The sequence below is a fragment of the Protomyctophum bolini genome (assembly GCF_963924005.1).
Source record: "Protomyctophum bolini genome assembly, chromosome: 10".
In the NCBI taxonomy this organism is placed as follows: Eukaryota; Metazoa; Chordata; class Actinopteri; order Myctophiformes; family Myctophidae; genus Protomyctophum; species Protomyctophum bolini.
Genome location: NC_137871.1, coordinates 30,636,014 through 30,655,719, shown reverse-complemented (window position 1 = coordinate 30,655,719; position 19,706 = coordinate 30,636,014). Strand labels below are relative to the sequence as shown.

Sequence of the window (19,706 nt, the reverse complement as noted above, 5' to 3'; positions counted from 1 at the left end):
TGTTAGTCTGACCCGAACATCTATGTTCCCTTTACTGAAGAGTTGGAGAGATGAGCAGACACCTGCTACTGAACAAACCCTCTATAGAAATATGGTTTTCAACCCTTTTTTGCTATATCCTTTATCAAGGGCCATTATTTATTCTGCATTTGAGCCACAGACCACTAAAGAACACAAAACAAGACAAAAAGAAGACAAATATACGTATATATGATGTTGTTGTTGGATATTGTCCACAATTCCATGCTGCACCGATGTTGGAACCATTAGGCGTTACCAACAGGCATTGATCAAAATAACATTTCATCTACATTCTGTAATTGTGTAGACTTATTGTAAATTAATGATGTTTTACAATAATTTAACTCTTGAGAGCGTAAAATGAAACCAATAAATGGACCCTAATTTTATGCTCTCAAGAGTTAAAGATCTATGAGGGATTGAGGGTACATTTTGTCAGCAACTCTTCATGAATTAGCTGGGGACCACCTGGAACCCCCCTCAAGGACCACTGGTTGAAAACAACTGCTCTTTGCTAGAGCTACTGTACTGTACGTAACATAAACATGAATATCAAATGCATGGGACAATCTACATTTTCTGAGATTGAGATTTTCCGAAATGTATTTAATTCAGTCTGACCAGTGCCACCAGTGAGAAAAAAAAATAACCAGAGGGGGTAGGCAAGTTACGTATATAGGCTTAAAGTGTAGTGAATGTTTTGTAATGATCAAAGCAACTAGTAAACTAAATAAATATTTGCCTATCAGATGTAGTGGAGTAGAAGTAAAAGTATTGGACATTGGAAATAACTCAAGCAAAGTAAAGAAATCAAATGAAATAAAAGTACTTAAGTACAGTACTTGAGTACATGCACTCTAGTGCAGAAATCACAGACAATACAGCAGTGTTTCTCAAACATTCTCATGTCAAGGACCCCTAAATGTATACGCTAACCCCCAACAACAACATAACCTCAGAAAGACCTCCCAGCATTTCCGTTGTCCTTAATTACTTACTTAGTTCAGGTTCAAAGTAAACATGTCTCTTTCACGATTAAACAATTTTGGACTACTTGTCTGTATTTGGGCTGTTTCTTGAAGCCAGCTTCATATTTTCTGCTTAATATACTGTATATATATTTTTTAAACCAGATAAATTGATTTCAATTGCCTTCCAGATGAGGACCTCCCTGCCAGTGTGGCATGGTAGATTACCATGCAATGAAGCAAGTTCAGGTGTCCCATGAGAGTTCGCTCAAAAGTGGGGAAAATAAAAAATGACTACTTCTCATTCCAAAATCTACTTGTAGAGTGGAAATCTGTTTTTATCTGCGGCGCTGTATCGACCTTGTTGGAGAGGGCTTGCATGCAGTGCCAAAAGCTCTAAATCTATCTGAGAAGAAAAAGGATGAACGAAAACCAAAGAACCACTAAAGCAGACCTTTTAGTTGTTTGAGATCGTTTGCAGCCAAAATATCCAACATCTCACTTGTGTGGCTGGCTCTTATTTTCCACTTTAGCACACATCAATCAATAACATGGACACAAACCACATTCTTCACTACATGACAGCGAGTGTGAAATTAGCTCTCAAGTGAGACAGGACAGAAAATTTTCACTTTGACGGCAGTTTATCAGCATAAAGACAACAACTGTAAGGTGGTGATTTGTTTTAGCTTCCACAGAAAATGACTCAAGTGGTTAGATTAGATAATTCATAGGCTGCCTATGGACAAGAAATACCAAGTTACCTTCAATATATGGACACTAATCCATATCTCACAATTTAAGGAATCCTGTAGTAGCAATTTTCTCAAGCTTTTAGAAGAACTTAGGTTTAACCTCACATGCACTGTGATTTCAACATCTGGTAGTATTTAAAAACCAGTGAGAAACTCACCTGAAAATGTCTGCAGAAAGGAGATAGTCTATATAAATAAAAATATAAATAAAGAGCTCCAATGACAAGTCCTGTAATGAGAACTGGGAGGTGGAAAGTGAGAGTTTTACAAGAAACAGAGGTATATAAAAAAGTAGTCCAGTTGTTTCAGTCCTGTGATTGTTTTTGCTGACTTGTGCAGCCACCACTACTCTGGTCTGTGTGAAGAGAGAGTGGAGATGGAGAGCGCTGTTTGTGTGCGCTGTGTGTGTGCGTGTGTGTGCGTGCGGTGTGCGGTGTGCGGTGTGTGTGTGTGTGTGTGTGTGTATTAGTTTGACCCACTGTTGGTCCTCAAGGCATCTGGATTTCAGATCAAGCTCTCTCTCTCTCTCCCTCCCTCTCTCAGATTTATACTCTTTTTTTTCTCCCCCTCTCCATCTCTCTTCCTGTGTGTGTGTGTGTGTGTGTGTGTGTGTGTGTGTGTGTGTGTGTGTGTGTGTGTGTGTGTGTTTTCGTGTGTGTGTGTGTGTGTGTGGGTGAGAGAGAGAGGGCCGGTGCAAGGAGGAATGCTGCTTACTGTTCTTCATCACTTCCTACACCTACTCTCCCTCATTCACCCCTCCATTATACTCTCTCTCTCTCTCTTTAGCTCTGTAGAGGGAAAACGAGTAGAACAGAGCCAGTGTTGAAGCTTACAGGGTTTAAGTGATTAAAAACATTGAAGACTATCTGGCTTAGAGATCTCATCTTTCTCTCTCCCTACTCAACACACTGTGAGCTTGTAGATCTGCTGTTTCCAGGAAGCAACAAGACTGCGTGCGTGCTCGCGCACACTCACACATACACAACCACACACACACACACACACACACACACACACACACACCTTTGCAGCTTGTGCATACAGAACAGTTGAGGCTTAGCCAGCATGCACTCATACCTTAGGCTACTACAGTAGGCGTAGGCCTACGGTGCATGTCAGCTCACGTCCACTATTAATATTCACACAGAGTGAATGACATCAAGTTATTATGAATGAAAGCTTGCAACCAGTCGGAACACTCCTCCTCTAGAGCAGTGGTTTTCAAACATCCACCAGTAGGAAGATAGGTAAAAGAAGGCAAAAATCTCTAAAACGAAAGAAAGCATTATGAAGAAGAATAGTAGAATAGTAGTAGAATCCGGCCTTTTCTGCGTGTCACTCCCCATCTCTCTCTGTTTCCTGTCTACCTACTGTACTTCCAAAAATAAAATGTCATGAAATTGTCAGTTTACTGTCATCTGGGGACCTCCGCAAGGCTGCAAGATCATGCGGGGACCCCTGGCCCGCAGGTTGAGAAGCACTAAGTGACCAAAACAAATCATAAATGGTTTCCAGTGGGAACATTCCTGTATTGAGAAGCTGCCTCATAGGGAACCTTTCATGACATATTTGTGTTATTACTGTCCCAGATTTACAGAGATTTCATTCATTTTTTCCCTCTAATCCATAGTTTTGTACTGCTGTCAGATTTGCCTCATTCAGCACTTTACCATTTTTGGCCTCCCTCCTTCCTTCTCAGCTCTAATTCATCCACCTTCCTCTGTCAACAGCTCATCTCAGATGATGATGATGACTGGTGCCACTGGCATGGGTCAAAAATAATCACTGGCATGCAGTCTATCTCTGGCATTCCCGTGCCATATCCTCTCTCTCTCTGACACAGAGATGTACTTGTGTGCATGCATGTGTACTGTGCACACACACACTTTGTGCACTTGCCTATCTATCTGGAAGTGATTGCAGTTGTCTGTGGTGGTACAGTACTATAGTGACTTTAGCATTTTAAAAGCACGAGAATATCAGATATCACTAGTTAGTAGATTAGATTAAGTTTCACCCCGATTCTGTTTGACTGATAACTCAAGAAGAGATGGCTCGAGTTTCATGTCCTGATGATAGATAGATAGATAGATAGATAGATAGATAGATAGATAGATAGATAGATAGATAGATAGATAGATAGATAGATAGATAGATAGATAGATAGATAGAATCTAGCTGTTCTCCCTCTGATAATCCAGTGTGGGCTGTGCCACATTTGAACCAGAGGGATTATCAGCATGGCACAAAGATTGCACAGCTGTGATGAGTTGTTATAAGTGATACGAGCAAATAGCAAGTTTGGTGGAAGCTCCGGTTTCTCTCCTCAGCTCTTGTCACGCACTCTTCTTCTTCAGTCGCTGGAACTCAAAGCCAAGTTTCCTTTAACGGACTATGCGCACTCCATTTGTCTTTCCTTTGTCGTATCGCATGTGTATTGTCCACTATATCTCAACCCAGTCGAATCTCATGTGTATAGTCCTGCTACCTCAGCCCATTGGAAACCTCAAACGTGTTCCTAGCCCATCCACCTGACCATTTGACGCGGTTTGTTGTCACAAGATTGTCATATTAAAATGGCTTTTTTCAGAGAGACAAATCAGGAGAAAATCTACTTTTTTCTGTCCCAGCAATATACTCTCGCGGGATCTAGCACCAGTCAATATAGGACGTTCGTGAGATTCGCCCTCAGACGCCAACGCCCATTTGTAGGATTTGCCTATATATCATCCTAAAAATCAACCATCTTTGACTCTGCTGCGTTCTCTGTTGCAATGCTGGTTGGAGGTTGGAGTCAGAGGTAAGACACCTGGTGACTGTTTCCCCTTCATCTGTTGTGGCCTAGAGTCGAGCCACAACAGTGAATGGCTACAATCAGCTATAATCCATGCATATATTGACTCTTATATCAATAGTTAAAGGTTCCCTGACAGCAATGGTCTGGAAGCTTTCTGGAAAACTAATCTACCATCTGTGTCATGACTTTACTTCAGTTCACTTAAAACCCATCTGTGGATATCACTTCATACACAGCCAAGAGACTGTAAAATGCACATTGTTTTGACATTTTGCTTCAGCAGTAACTTGTTTTTGATTCCACATTTTTCTCCCAGTGGCTAAACTGACTTTCGCTTTATTTTTTTAGTGATAATAGCTTGGAGGGAATTCAGATTGTGCACTTGGTTGACTATAGCTTTTGATTACAACATGTTTTTATGAACTGTATTACCAACTACTGTATATGAAGTCAGCACTGAATCACTCACATATACATGCTTACTGTACTTTTACTTGATGTTTTCATCAACTATGCGTGCACAAATGCACGGAGGCACACACACACACACACACACACACACACACCTCTAAAATGGATGGAAAAAACATGGCGTTCACATGTTTTCACGTTATAGGATTGATCACAATAGCGGAGCGTGTAATGGAGCGTGCATGTACAGTAATGGCGTGAGAATATAACCACGATACAGGCCAGGGAAATCCTCCTCCTGGCTTATGGACAAGATACACTTCTGGAGCCAGTTAGTCTTTTAGACAGCTACAGGGCTATACGAGAACAGACAAGAACAGGAGGTCTGCAGCTGAATTGATCTTCATGAATCCAGGTCAAGGTTGAGACTAGTGAGACCTAGTGGACACTTTTTCATGATTGGCTGTCTCTAGCACCTCTAATGGGAGATAAAACCCATAGGGCTGTATTTTGCGTGTCTTAAGTACCAGGTCTTATTCTCTAACTTGAGTAAACTAAAGACCTGGAGGCGTGATCAATGCTCTTTGGCCACTCAGAATAGCCAAATGGCATTGATCACGCCTCCAGGTCTTTAGTTTACTCAAGTTAGGGAATAAGACCTGGTACTTAAAACACGCAAAATACAGCCCATAGTCTAGTACGCTGCACCTGGCAGTTAGGACGAGAGTCATTCTTGTTTTTGTATCGCTCGTTGCAGAGAGGCGCGTGCTTTCAGGGTTGACCGCTGATGTTCCTGACCTGGAGCACTTTTTCTAATTTCCACTGCGGTCCTTTATGCAGTGCAAATTATGTTGTTGAGATGTTTAAAAAAAAATCAAGTAGAGACAGATTCTTGACAGAATAGATTTGGCCCTTAGGGCCAAAACATACTGGCTGGCTATGGATGAAATACAGTCAGCCACCAACACCCATGCATGCCTATGGAAATGTACAACTTGTTGTTCGAATTTTGGCCTTTCTGTAGAACTCTTTATACAGGAAATACGGCAAGACATAACCCCTTGAACAGTAAGGTTCTCAAAGATTGTCCTATTTGGACCAAAGTCAAAGACCCCGTTCAAATTCTTTTGGAAATTGCCAAAGAGTATACTAGGTTTAAATAGTGTTCCTTATTTCTGCCTGACATGCCCATAAGAGGACATGCTGCGGTGAACCGGTTGCCATTGGAATTCACCTGTGTCGATCTATCAATCATACAAACGAGGTGGATTCCATTTGGATTGGATTCCGACAAGCTGACACAAATACTGAGGAGAGTTCAAGTTCTCATGCCCGCCCGCCCAAATCCTGTGCCAATTTAACCACGAATAAGGTTTAAAAAAACAATAGTATACACAGTCGGTAGTGCTGTATCCTCACAGCTAGAAGTGCTCTCCTCCGCATCATCAGTTCCCATAACTGAGGCGGGGTTGGCGAAAGGGCCTTTCTGTGTGGAGTTTGCATGTTCTCCCCGTGTCCCCTAGGGTAGGTAGGCACCCTTACAAAACATGCAGTAATCATGGCCTCTAAACTAACTCCCTTGGCCAGCCGGGGCGCCTGATGGAGGGCAAAGGAACTGGTCGGAAATAACGTGTTCCTCCCACGCACTACGTCCGGCTGGGGAAACATTGGAAGTGTAGCGCCCAGGTATAGGATTACATTAGATAATTGACACTGGGTGAAAAAAATGGGTTGTACACAAGGGGGGGGGGGGGGGGAGAGAGAGAGAGAGAGAGAGAGAATAGGGGGGGTTGAAGGCGGTGGTGTCTGGAAGGGGATACCTATAAATCAGGCCCATCGCGTCTCTCGGGTGTAGCTGTCTCACACGCTGACACACACACACACACACACACACACACACACTCACACGCTCACACACACACACACACACACACACACACACACACACACACACACACACACACACACACACAGTGTGTGGATTTGACCCTGTCTATTTGGGGTTGTGTTGTGTACTGGTAGACCAGTAGGGCACATCTGGTCTAACCATTACACACAAACACGCACACACGCGAACAGGCACACCCACTCGCGAACAGGAGTAAACGCATACAAGATATACCTTTACAGAGGACTCATATATAGCTCAATGCTCAGAACAGGCCTATAAGGATCTGAGAAATGTAGAGAAAGTGAAGCAGAAAGAAAGAGAGGAAGACGGAGAGATGACAAATACCTGTTGGGCCAGCTTTTGAATCAGTTATGATTATTGTAGGATTGACCCTTATTGCTCTCTCTTCTCTTCTCCCACCTCCCCCCTTCTCTCTCTCTGTCTCTCTCGCTATCTCTCTGTTAAAATGTTTTAGTTAAAGGGCCAATTCACCCCTTTTGCAACCATGGCTTATTTTAATGATGTTATTAGGACACAAGAAGCACTTTCCCATGGGTTTTTTATGTGTGTAATCATTTTTCATGATGTAGTACATTTTTACTTAAGTGCAGTACTTAAGTAAATTTACTTTCCACCACTGCTGTGCCTGTATGAATTAAGGACTCTGGTCAGGTAACTGTATAAAAGTGAACTTTTACATGCATTCGTGCCACCCAGTGGAATAGACTGGACACTGCATGCAACCAAAATGGCAAGTGTAGCGAATTACACATCTTTGTAGCCTAATATTAACATAGTATTAATGATTTTGTGTTTGTTGTTTGTATTGTTTGTCCCGTTTGTAAAACGAGAAAAGAAAAAAGATGAATATATTAAGCAGTAGGTAGGCCTATGTTTCTGTCTCTCCCTTCATGTTTTCACTCTAGGCTACCTCGCTCTGTGCAAAAATGATGGAGCACACAAGAAAAAAACACCTGCCCCTCCACCAAATGGGACCAGTCTGTGCATGGACATTTTTGTTCCGCTGTCTCAGACTCCATGGACATATTTGTTCTGGTCTGTGTTTATCTATTTCCAGATCTTTTTCACAGTAGGCCTATGGGTATATTGACCAAATGGACATGTTAGGGTGCATTTGGTTCCATTTGTACGGTTACTCTCAGAGTTATGTGCCTTAAGAGCAAGCATTTATTACCACTCGTTAACACACATGCTACATAAATTAGGTAAACAATAACATCCAACTTAGTAATTAAGTGATCGGTGATCCAACAGGAAAATGTACAGCATGTGATAAACAAACAAGAAACAGTTGAACATGTACAGTACTTCTCCATATTAGGACGTTATGAAACAATGAATGATCCATAGTCAGTATAGATCAACTCACTCGACTGCAAGGGATTTTCCACCGAGGTGGAAACCCTGCATGGCGAGGTTAGTGGCAATGGCACTGTAGGCCTACTGTGTGACCACCGAGTGGTAGTAGAGAGCTACACAAATGTCAGTGTCCACTGTCCATACTCAATTCAAAACACCTTTTACTAATCGGATAGGACATGCTGGGTCTTCAAAATGAAGCCGTAATCACCAGTTGGCAGTTATTTACATGAATTTAAGTGGATGGTAATCTAATCTCATCAAGCATAGTTAAGTAGGAAAAACGAATGGATAGTGATAATTACCCAACTACGACATTAGATGATCAAATATTAGTAGTTAATTAAAAAATAATATAAAAGGAAAGTATTAAAGTACCAAATTATTATCTAATGGAGGATTACCATAAACCAGATAGCAAAGTTAGTTATTTGGAAAATATCCAAATAAATGGATAATGTGAATACTAGGCCTACAGTAATGTATTACCTAGTTGGTTCATATTAGTAAAGGAGCACCAGAGTGCAATATGTAGCCTACAAATCCTAAGGGCTGTTGCTAGAGTCACTTGAAGCCAAGATCAGTAGGGCTCATCCTGCAATCTGCTGTGATATATTGTGTATAAAGTTACCATTTGGGCCTCAGGGTGGCGCTAAACAAAAGGTCATGGGGTCACTCAAATGGTTAGGGTTCATCTACATCTATAAAATTGAGTTTGGACTTTCACATGTTTTATTGTTCGATACTGCATGTAATTACTGGCCGAACCATGTTCATATATAACCAAGCACTACTAATGAATTTCACCCATTCTCATCAGGTCAGTAAGAAAGTTAATCTTGTTTAGCTAGTCTCTAGAAAGATAATTAAATAGGCTATTTAATGGCTGGTGTACAGCTATCGAAAAGTAGCTAAAATAATAATAATAATAATAAAATATAGCAATACTCACCCTGTGAAGCCCTAGATTTGATAGTTTTATTGTTTGTGAATGTAATGCACAATCTACAGTATGTAAAGCGCCTTGGATAAAGGCTCTATATTATATAAATGCACCATTTTACCATTTGTTTATAGTTTTTGTCTCATTCCTTAACAGTGAATGGGGCTTTGTTTTTGGATAGTTCATCAAGTATTCAAATATTTAATGAATTGAAGAAAATAAGGGGGCAGCAACAGCAAATAAACGAATCGTATCAACAAAACATAGCTAGCTCTCATAGTATACAGGTAATGCAAGTGTCTTGTATCCGGTCCACATCCTCCTTATCTCCAAAACACCACATATTCACATAAACCTTACTATTTTTAACACATGGCAGTAAAACAATCTAATGCACTGGTGATGACACACATGCCTGGCATGTCTGTGCAATTGAACTCACCTGTGTTGAAGTCCACAGGCACACCCACTGTGGCCCAGGTAGTGCCTACAGTATATAGCTCTGTACTGTCTGATTAGTGCGATTAGTGCATGAGATGGTTTATCCCAGAAGTGTTTTAAGTGGTATGGTTTCAGTGAAAATGCACGTGTTTCAGAAAGAATGAGTACAACTGGACACAAGAGACTTGGACTATACTCTGAGAGCTGTGTTGGGAGTTTTTAAATCGATTTGTGTTTTCCACCAGGCAATAGCATGTTTTCGCCCCTGTCCGTCCGTCCATAAAAATCGGTACGCAGTATCTCTATATATAGTCATGTGATCAAGACGGATATTCCATCCTAACCTGTGCTCCGTGGAGCACAGGTCTAGTTTGATGCTTTTCTGTTAATCCTGGACCCTTAGTAGACCCAGTGAGGGGTGAAGTATTCCTATAAGGAAAGCACATTTCCTGACAATCCAACCAGGGGGGTTGAATATAGGCCTATCTTGTATAGGAGTAGGACCAAGCAACACAGGCCCAGCAGACGGGTTTGGTTTCACACTGGAAAGCTAATGTATTTTGAGTAGCAATCAGTGATGCCTCATTCGGAACCACCAAAGAAACAGCTGTTTACACTGCATTTATCTGTGCAGCCTGCCATATCGCACACACACACACACACACACACACACACACACACACACACACACACACACACACACACACACACACACACACACACACACACACACACACACACACACACACACACACACACAGCAGTGCAGCAAGGGCAGAATCCGTTTTACCGGCCCGGCAGGCCGGCCGGTAAACAGGGCCGGCCGGTCCTTAAAAGGGCCGGCCGGTCCTTAAAAGGGCCGGCCGGTAAAAAGGGCCGGTAAAAAGGGCCGGTAAAAAGGGCCGGTAAAAAAGGCCGGCCGGTCCTTAAAAGGGCCGGCCGGTAAAAAGGGCCGGTAAAAAGGGCCGGCCGGTCCTTAAAAGGGCCGGCCGGTCCTTAAAAGGGCCGGCCGGTCCTTAAAAGGGCCGGCCGGTCTTAAAAGGGCCGGCCGGTCCTTAAAAGGGCCGGCCGGTTGTAAAAAGGGCCGGCCGGTCGTTTTAAGGGTCGGCCGGCCGGATTTTTTTTTTTTTTTTTTTTTTTTTTTTTTTTCCAAGTTAATTTTTTTTTTTTGGTAACTCTGTCATTTCTCAACCGTTTTGGATGGGGGTGGTCTCATTTGAATCGTGCCGCCCCCCCGGGGGCATCCTTGGGGGTCTCAAAGTTGGGGGACCCCCCGGGACCCCCAGGGACCCCCAAATGGTAACTCTGTCATTTCTCAACCGTTTTGGATGGGGGTGGTCTCATTTGAATCGTGTTGCGTTCCCGGGGGCGTCTTTGGGGGTCTCAAGGTTCGGGGACCCCCCGGGGACCCCCAGGGACCCCCAAATGGTAACTCTGTCATTTCTCTACCGTTTTGGATGGGGGTGGTCTCATTTGAATCTTGTTGCGTTCCCGGGGGCGTCTTTGGGGGTCTCAAGGTTCGGGGACCCCCCGGGGACCCCCAGGGACCCCCAAATGGTAACTCTGTCATTTCTCTACCGTTTTGGATGGGGGTGGTCTCATTTGAATCGTGTTGCGTTCCCGGGGGCGTCTTTGGGGGTCTCAAGGTTCGGGGACCCCCCGGGGACCCCCAGGGACCCCCAAATGGTAACTGTCATTTCTCTACCGTTTTGGATGGGGGTGGTCTCATTTGAATCGTGCCGCCCCCCCGGGGGCATCCTTGGGGGTCTCAAAGTTGGGGGACCCCCCGGGACCCCCAGGGACCCCCAAATGGTAACTCTGTCATTTCTCTACCGTTTTGGATGGGGGTGGTCTCATTTGAATCGTGTCGCCCCCCCGGGGGCATCCTTGGGGGTCTCAAAGTTGGGGGACCCCCAGGGACCCCCAAATGGTAACTCTGTCATTTCTCTACCGTTTTGGATGGGGGTGGTCTCATTTGAATCGTGTCGCGTCCCCGGGGGCATCCTTGGGGGTCTCAAAGTTGGGGGACCCCCAGGGACCCCCAAATGGTAACTCTGTCATTTCTCTACCGTTTTGGATGGGGGTGGTCTCATTTGAATCGTGTCGCGTCCCCGGGGGAGTCTTTGGGAGTCTCAAGGTTGGGGGTCCCCAGGGACCCCCAGGGACCCCCAAATGGTAACTCTGTCATTTCTCAACCGTTTTGGATGGGGGTGGTCTCATTTGAATCGTGTTGCGTCCCCGGGGGTGTCTTTGGGGGTCTCAAAGTGCGGGGACCCCCCCATGGTAACTATCAATTCTCAACTGTTTTGGACAGGGGTTGGTTGGAATCGTGTTGCCTCTATGGGCGCATTATCGGGGGGAGGTTCGGGGACCCCCACATGGTAAATCTTGACATTGTCATGATAGATATTTATTTATGGGAGGGAGACAGAGAGAACAATTTGCATATTATTCTTACTATAGCTCTCTCACACACACACTTTTCAGTAATGGACATTTAACCAATCTATTTCCCTCTGACAAGGCTCGCCGTTACCCGACAAAACTGTGCAATTAATTACTCAATTACTGTGCAATAAACAGTCAAGCCACAACGAAAATGTATTTTGTTGCTTTTATATAAAACTAGAAATAAACACATACACTAATGTAAACTGTGGTTACAATAAAATAGACCAGTCCGTACGATGTGTTAGCTAACTAGCATGGTTCTGTTGTTAGCATTCCTCATTGAAGCATGCAGTAGTGCAAAGCAGGTACATTTTACTGTAAAAACAAAAATAGACGAAACGCACCATTAACAGCAGATATACAAGCCACTAAAGTGTCTTCTTTTTCAAGTCATGATTGATTGGTTGGTTTATTAAGTTTGCAGAATTACAGTACATTTCAAGTACAACTCAATACAACTGTTAAAGGCGGTTGACGTAAGTCGCAACTATTAATTAATACGTTGTATGGCGGTTTATTATACGTTGTGGTGGTTTGATGAATACGTCGGCATATTAGAACTCCTCGTGGCGGTTTGATGACTCGTCGGGTCTATAGCTACCCATTTGCGACGTAAAAGGTTGACTTTGGTATTTTTATTTTGCCTGCCGCGGTGCAGGTTATTTATCCTAGTAGTACAAATCTCGAAATTAATGTAGTCCTTTGGTAGTGTAGCGGTCAGCGCTCTCGCCCCTGGAGTCACTGCTCCATGTAGGTGCGAGTTCGAAACTTGCACATGGCAAACTTTTTTTTTTAAATGTTCTTTTTTAGCCTATATTGTGTATGGACACAATAGCTACATTTTAGACTGTATCATTATTGTATATTATATTAAAAAAAATAGACAAACAGACAAACAGACAGACAGACAGACAGACAGACAGGCAGGCAGACAGACAGGCAGACAGACAGACAGACAGTGTGTGCGTGCGTATACAGTGTGTGTGCGTGCATGCGCATACATTGTGCGTGCGTGTATGCGTGCGTGCGTGCGTACGTGCGTGCGTATACAGTCTGTGTGTGTGCGTGCGTATACAGTGTTTGTGTGTGTGTGCGTGCGTATACAGTGTGTGTGTGTGCGTGCATGCATATACAGTGTGTGTGTGTGCGTGCGTATACAGTGTGTGTGTGTGTGTGTGTGTGCGTGCGTGCGTGCGTATACAGTGTGTTTGTGTGTGTGTGCGTGCGTGCGTATACAGTGTGTGTGTGTGCGTGTGTGCGTATACAGTGTGTGTGTGCGTGCGTGCTTCATCTTATTTATTATTATTAATATTTATATTTATACTTCATTGTATTTAATATTATTATTATTATTATTTATATTTATACTTCATCGTATTTATTATTATTAGTATTTTATGTCTTTTCCTACTTGAATCTGTAGCCACTGGCACTGCCTGGTTTGTCCATCTGTACCTGCATGCATAGATTGATTGCTCAGTAGGGCCAGTAGGGCCAAGTTAGGGCCCTAGGAAGGAGGGAGGAAGGAAGGAAGGAAGGAAGCAAGGAAGGAGTGTGAGTGTGAGTGTGAGTGTGTGTGTGTGTTTGTGTGTGTGTGTGTGTGTGTGTGTGTGTGTGTGCCACTCGACTCCTATACATCATTTAGCATACCAAGTACCCCAATTGCATTGCACACACACACACACACACACACTCACACTCACACTCCTTCCTTCCTTGCTTCCTTCCTTCCTTCCTCCCTCCTTCCTAGGGCCCTAACTGGGCCCTACTGGGCCCTATTGGGTCCTACTGGGTCCTACTGGGTCCTACTGGGTTCTACTGGGCCCTACTGGGCTTCCTTGCTTCCTTCCTTTCTCCCTCCTTCCTAGGGCCCTAACTTGGCCCTACTGGCCCTACTGAGCAATCAATCTATGCATGCAGGTACAGATGGACAAACCAGGCAGTGCCAGTGGCTACGGATCCAAGTAGGAAAAGAGATAAAATAATAATAATAATAAAAATATGATGAAGTATAAATATAAATAATAATAATAATAATAATAATAAATACAATAAAGTATAAATATAAATAATAATAATAATAATAATAATAGTAATAGTAATAGTAATAATAATAATAATAATAATAATATTAAATACAATGAAGTATAAATATTATTATTATTAATAATAATAATAATAAATACGATGAAGCACGCACGCACGCACACACACTGTATACGCACACACTGTCTGTCTGCCTGCCTGCCTGTCAATCTATCTGTCTGTCTGTTTGTCTGTCTATTTTTTTTAAATATAATATACAATAATGATACAGTCTAAAATGTAGCTATTGTGTCCATACACAATATAGGCTAAAAAAGAACATTTAAAAAAAAAGTTTGCCATTAATGCACTTTAGCTGTTATCAATGTTAGCACTTAGCATCTCTAGTTCCCATTGATGTTAGACACAAATGAACAATGTTATCTCAACCATGTGTTTATATTCAAGTGTATGGAATATGCATTCAACAGGGTACTGTAGATGTGCGCATGCGCGAAGAGTGAAGACCCGTTTTTTTCTCATGCATTTTTTTTTACATTTTTATTTCATTTTTTAAAACATTACAATTATGCATGAGATAAAAGAAAGTATTTCATACATTCATTAGCAACTACATTGGCAAATCAATTCATATCAAATTCACATAATAATATTAAGACAATGACAATTTCTTGAACGCAATGTAATTCAAAACATGTCACATTACATTTCATTTCAAACACATTTTACATAATGAAGCATACAGCACAAGTGAAACATCTTGTCATATTTGGAGAAAAAAAATGTTTCAAAAAATAATCCACATTTTTTCAAAACATTTCAGCAGTTTTAGGACTCCCTGTCACGAGTTGGCGGCCTCCCTGAAAAATCACAACGTCCGATGCGCCCTGTATAATTAATAATAATAATAACTGTATAATTCATCATAGAAAATGTATGAATAAATATTAACACAATTTTTGCCTTGACATTTAGTCTAAATTAACTTTAAGAGGATTTGATTTTTAAAATGCTGTTATACAAATTAAATGCATCATGATTAAATAAATGACAATTTGAATTGAATGTCAATAAATCCATTACAATGAAAATGATGAGTGAGTAAGTGCAACAAGCTAACCCCCACGTCCAAAAAAGTAGATAAATGACAGAGTTACAATTTGGGGGTCCCTGAGACCTTGAGACCCCCAAAGACGCCCCCGGGGGGGCGAGACGATTCAAATGAGACCACCCCCGTCCAAAACGGTAGAGAAATGACAGTTACCATTTGGGGGTCCCTGGGGGTCCCTGGGGGTCCCCGGGGGGTCCCCGAACCTTGAGACCCCCAAAGACTCCCCCGGGGACGCGACACGATTCAAATGAGACCACCCCCATCCAAAACGGTTGAGAAATGACAGAGTTACCATTTGGGGGTCCCTGGGGGTCCCGGGGGGTCCCCCAACTTTGAGACCCCCAAGGATGCCCCCGGGGGGGCGGCACGATTCAAATGAGACCACCCCCATCCAAAACGGTTGAGAAATGACAGAGTTACCATTTGGGGGTCCCTGGGGGTCCCGGGGGGTCCCGGGGGGTCCCCCAACTTTGAGACCCCCAAGGATGCCCCCGGGGGGGCGGCACGATTCAAATGAGACCACCCCCATCCAAAAGGGTTGAGAAATGACAGAGTTACCATTTGGGGGTCCCTGGGGGTCCCGGGGGGTCCCCCAACTTTGAGACCCCCAAGGATGCCCCCGGGGGGGCGGCACGATTCAAATGAGACCACCCCCATCCAAAAGGGTTGAGAAATGACAGAGTTACCATTTGGGGGTCCCTGGGGGTCCCGGGGGGTCCCCCAACTTTGAGACCCCCAAGGATGCCCCCGGGGGGGCGGCACGATTCAAATGAGACCACCCCCATCCAAAACGGTTGAGAAATGACAGAGTTACCATTTGGGGGTCCCGGGGGGTCCCCCAACTTTGAGACCCCCAAGGATGCCCCCGGGGGGGCGGCACGATTCAAATGAGACCACCCCCATCCAAAACGGTTGAGAAATGACAGAGTTACAAAAAAAAAAAAATTAACTTAAAAAAAAAAAAAAAAAAAAAAAATACGGCCGGCCGACCCTTTTAACGACCGGCCGGCCCTTTTTACAACCGGCCGGCCCTTTTAAGACCGGCCGGCCCTTTTAAGACCGGCCGGCCCTTTTTACCGGCCCTTTTTACCGGCCGGCCCTTTTAAGGACCGGCCGGCCCTTTTAAGGACCGGCCGGCCCTTTTTACCGGCCCTTTTTACCGGCCCTTTTTACCGGCCCTTTTTACCGGCCGGCCCTTTTAAGGACCGGCCGGCCCTTTTAAGGACCGGCCGGCCCTGTTTACCGGCCGGCCTGCCGGGCCGGTAAAACGGATTCTGCCCTCCCTCCAGCAGTGATTGTGTCTAACTCAAATAAGGCTTGTGTTTGCTAATAATCTTACAGTTACTGTATGTATGTACTGATTGTACATAAGCAGCATCAGAGCCCTTGTCCTTATCTTCTTGCTTTGAAACATCATCTTAATGATGTCTGCCAGACTGCAGTTGTGTCACACCTGTGTGCCGTGTCAATATGAAGATCGTTTTTGTTTTGTCCCATCATGCATGTCCCACTAATCACTCAATGACATTAGAAAAATATAGCCAATTGCTTGTAAATCACATTTAATTTTACATTTGACAAAATGCTTGAAATTTGAATAAAATGATTTTGTGTTTTGAAATGTTTTAATCTGCACCTATGACATGCCCAAGTCAGGACATAGAACTAGACAACGCTGAGGAAGGCCCATCTGGCCGAAACGCGTACGGTGGCGTATAGGGTAGGTACCCTCACAAAAAACATGCAGTAATCCTGGTCTCTAAACTGCCCCCCCCTGATGGAGGGGAAAGGAACTGGTTGGAATAACGTGTTCCTTCCACGCGCTATACCCGTCTGCTGGGCCTGTGTTGCTTGGTCCTACATCCAACCAGGGAAACTCCCCCCAGTCAGGTGTAAAGGTGCAACTTGGACACTCATGCAGGTTACAAAATAGTGGGATAAAAAAATTAATTTAAAAGAAGAGGTAAATAAACGGACAAGTGCTGGCATTCTTTCTTTTAATATAAGACATAGAACTAGGCCTACAGTACTGGCATACTCAGACTAGACACAGTCAGGTCAAATAGCTGTGACATACTGTATAGGCTATTTGACCTGATGTTAGTGTCTATTTGACCTGACTTGGGCTCTAACAACATGGTCACTTAGTTACATTTTCACCTGCCAGTTTAGAATGAAATGACTGAAGTAATGGATTTAGCGCCATGGGTCCTATGTTAGTTATGTTTATTGCCAGTGATTAATGAGTAACTCTGGTTACAAAAGAGACAGGGCGGGGAGGTCTGCTTATAGAGAAGGAGACCCATACATATGAGCATTCTCGGCATCGCAGGGATCGTGCCGTTTGTTGGAATACTTTTATTTCTTAAGCTACAGATCGATTGGGTCAGGGGAGGGGCCGTGACACTGGTAAGTCGTACCTTTAGTGCACAGAAAATGAGGAAATGAATTTGTATTATTTTTACATTCGTTCCCTATTCCTTCCAATGTTAATCAGTTCTCCATTTTTTATCCGTTAGAGTTCACATGGCATCAGTCAGCAACCCCTTTGCGATGTTCATCTGCCTCTATATACTACTCTCTCTGTGTATTCTGGGCACAGGTATATGTATATGTTTTGTAATTACATATTATTGAATATTATATTCTTGATTTTATAGATGTTATATTTATTTATACTAAACCATTCAATATTAAACAATAAACAATAATGTTGACCAAAATAGAAAAAAATAAGGGTAATGCTATTTCCAGCACATTCACAATTAGCTGTAAATCATTTTCTTATAACTCTGTGCCGTTTTCAGCCCTCTCTGCCAGGCCCAGTCTGTGGGGTGAAAAGGTGGTGTTCAATGGTCGATCATGTTTGTGGCATTTGGACCCACAGGTTGCAGTGCCTGCACTAGAGGAACTGACGGTCTGTGTGCTCTTACGCCGCAATTTAACTACATCGTGGACTGGTTTTGTCTACAAAGGTCCAGGGGAAAGTCGCATTGAACTTGGACTGCGTGGCAACCATGAGAATGTGGTGGCAGTCCTATTTGGGGAACAGTGGTCCGTGAAACTGGATCTGCGGCTTTATGTCTGGCATACGTTATGTCTTACGTGGTCCGGCCAAAGACAGCGGCTCAAGTTATACGTCAACGGAACCGGCTACACAAAGCCTTTGAATGCCACGTCCCCCCTGTGGCTGTCCCAAAACGGCACCCTCACTCTGGGGATGTCTCACAACGTGGAGAGTGGACATCTGAAACCAGAGGACGGAACAAGCCTCCTCGGGGAGATCGGCCGGTTTAGGATGTGGGCCAGAGAGTGGAGCGCTGAGGAACTAAACGGACACAGCTGTGCAGATGGAGACGTGGTGAGATGGGACTACCAACACTGGGACCACAGTGACAGATGCTCTGCTCGACCTGACAACACGCTTCGCTGTGGTGAATGACTACACTTTCTGCCTTGCTTCATTATGCTGCCCTTTTAGCCCTTCATTCTGACACTCCAATGTTGAGCTCTGATTTATTGTAGTTTGTACTGAGCTGTACACCAAATTACCGTAAACCTAATTTATAGGCAAATTCATCATAGGACTCATAAAGAGAAAATCAGCCCGCTAGTGCACAGACCTAATGCCCCTTATGACTGTGAGAACCCCTGCCCTCACATGTCTCTCCTCTAGCTCTGCCCTTGGTTTCCTGTCTCCCTATAAACTGAACTGATCTGGAAACATAATGGTAAAAATAAACTTTTTTTTTTTTTTTAATTCAGTCAGACAACTCACCAATAGATTGAACCAATATTTATTATAGAATGAGAATACAAGTGTGCATATGATATTTGACTTGGAGTTCGGCTCTGCTGGATTTTCTCCCTGCTCGGTACGATTAAGCACCAACATAAAACATTAGAGCAGGGAGATAGATATAGGCCTACAATAAAACCCCCAACCCCCATAACAGAGCCCTGACTGCCACATCAGCGAATGACATGTGGGTCTTGCACACACAAAATACACCCACATAGTAATGCAGCATGTTAACCCCTTGAGTATAGTATGCGCCTTTGAGCACGGCATGAACTCCATCGAGTGTGACTGACTGAACTAACTCTGCAGGCTACGTGTCATAAATCGTTTTCGGTGAGCAACAGGGTCATCTAATAAAATGAGGCTTCAGCATTTACAGGGAAATAACCTACCGCATAGTTGGAACATATGTGGGGGTGTATGTTTAGGAACCATGTCCCTGTCAGAACAAACCAATTTATCCAACTACTTCCCCAGGGGAATATTGCACATTATGCCCCCAACCCATTACATTCAATTTGCTGTATCTGAATAATTTTCTGCAAAATTCTTTCAGAATGGCCACTCTACAAAATAAGAATGCGGGCGTCCATTGCACAGCATCATCGCAAGCCTGTAACACCCATCATATCCCTGGAGACAATCATCAGAAGCTGGGTATGGAGAGTACCATGACCAGTTCAATTTGT

General features: G+C 43.5%; 1 protein-coding gene across 3 annotated transcripts in view; it reads right to left on the bottom strand.

Annotated features, from left to right (window-relative positions):
• The window catches only part of LOC308323118 (matrix-remodeling-associated protein 5), a 74,902-nt gene that overhangs the window by 41,073 nt on the left and 14,123 nt on the right, over nucleotides 1-19,706 (bottom strand). For 2 of the 3 annotated variants that reach the window (XR_013964801.1, XM_080774742.1), the window contains exon 1: nucleotides 1,903-2,061. The exons of the other annotated variant lie outside the window; for it this stretch is intronic. The gene's annotated coding sequence lies outside the window, so the exon portion shown is untranslated. Of the gene's footprint in view, nucleotides 1-1,902; nucleotides 2,062-19,706 lie in introns of those variants that run through there. 3 annotated transcript variants of the gene reach the window in all.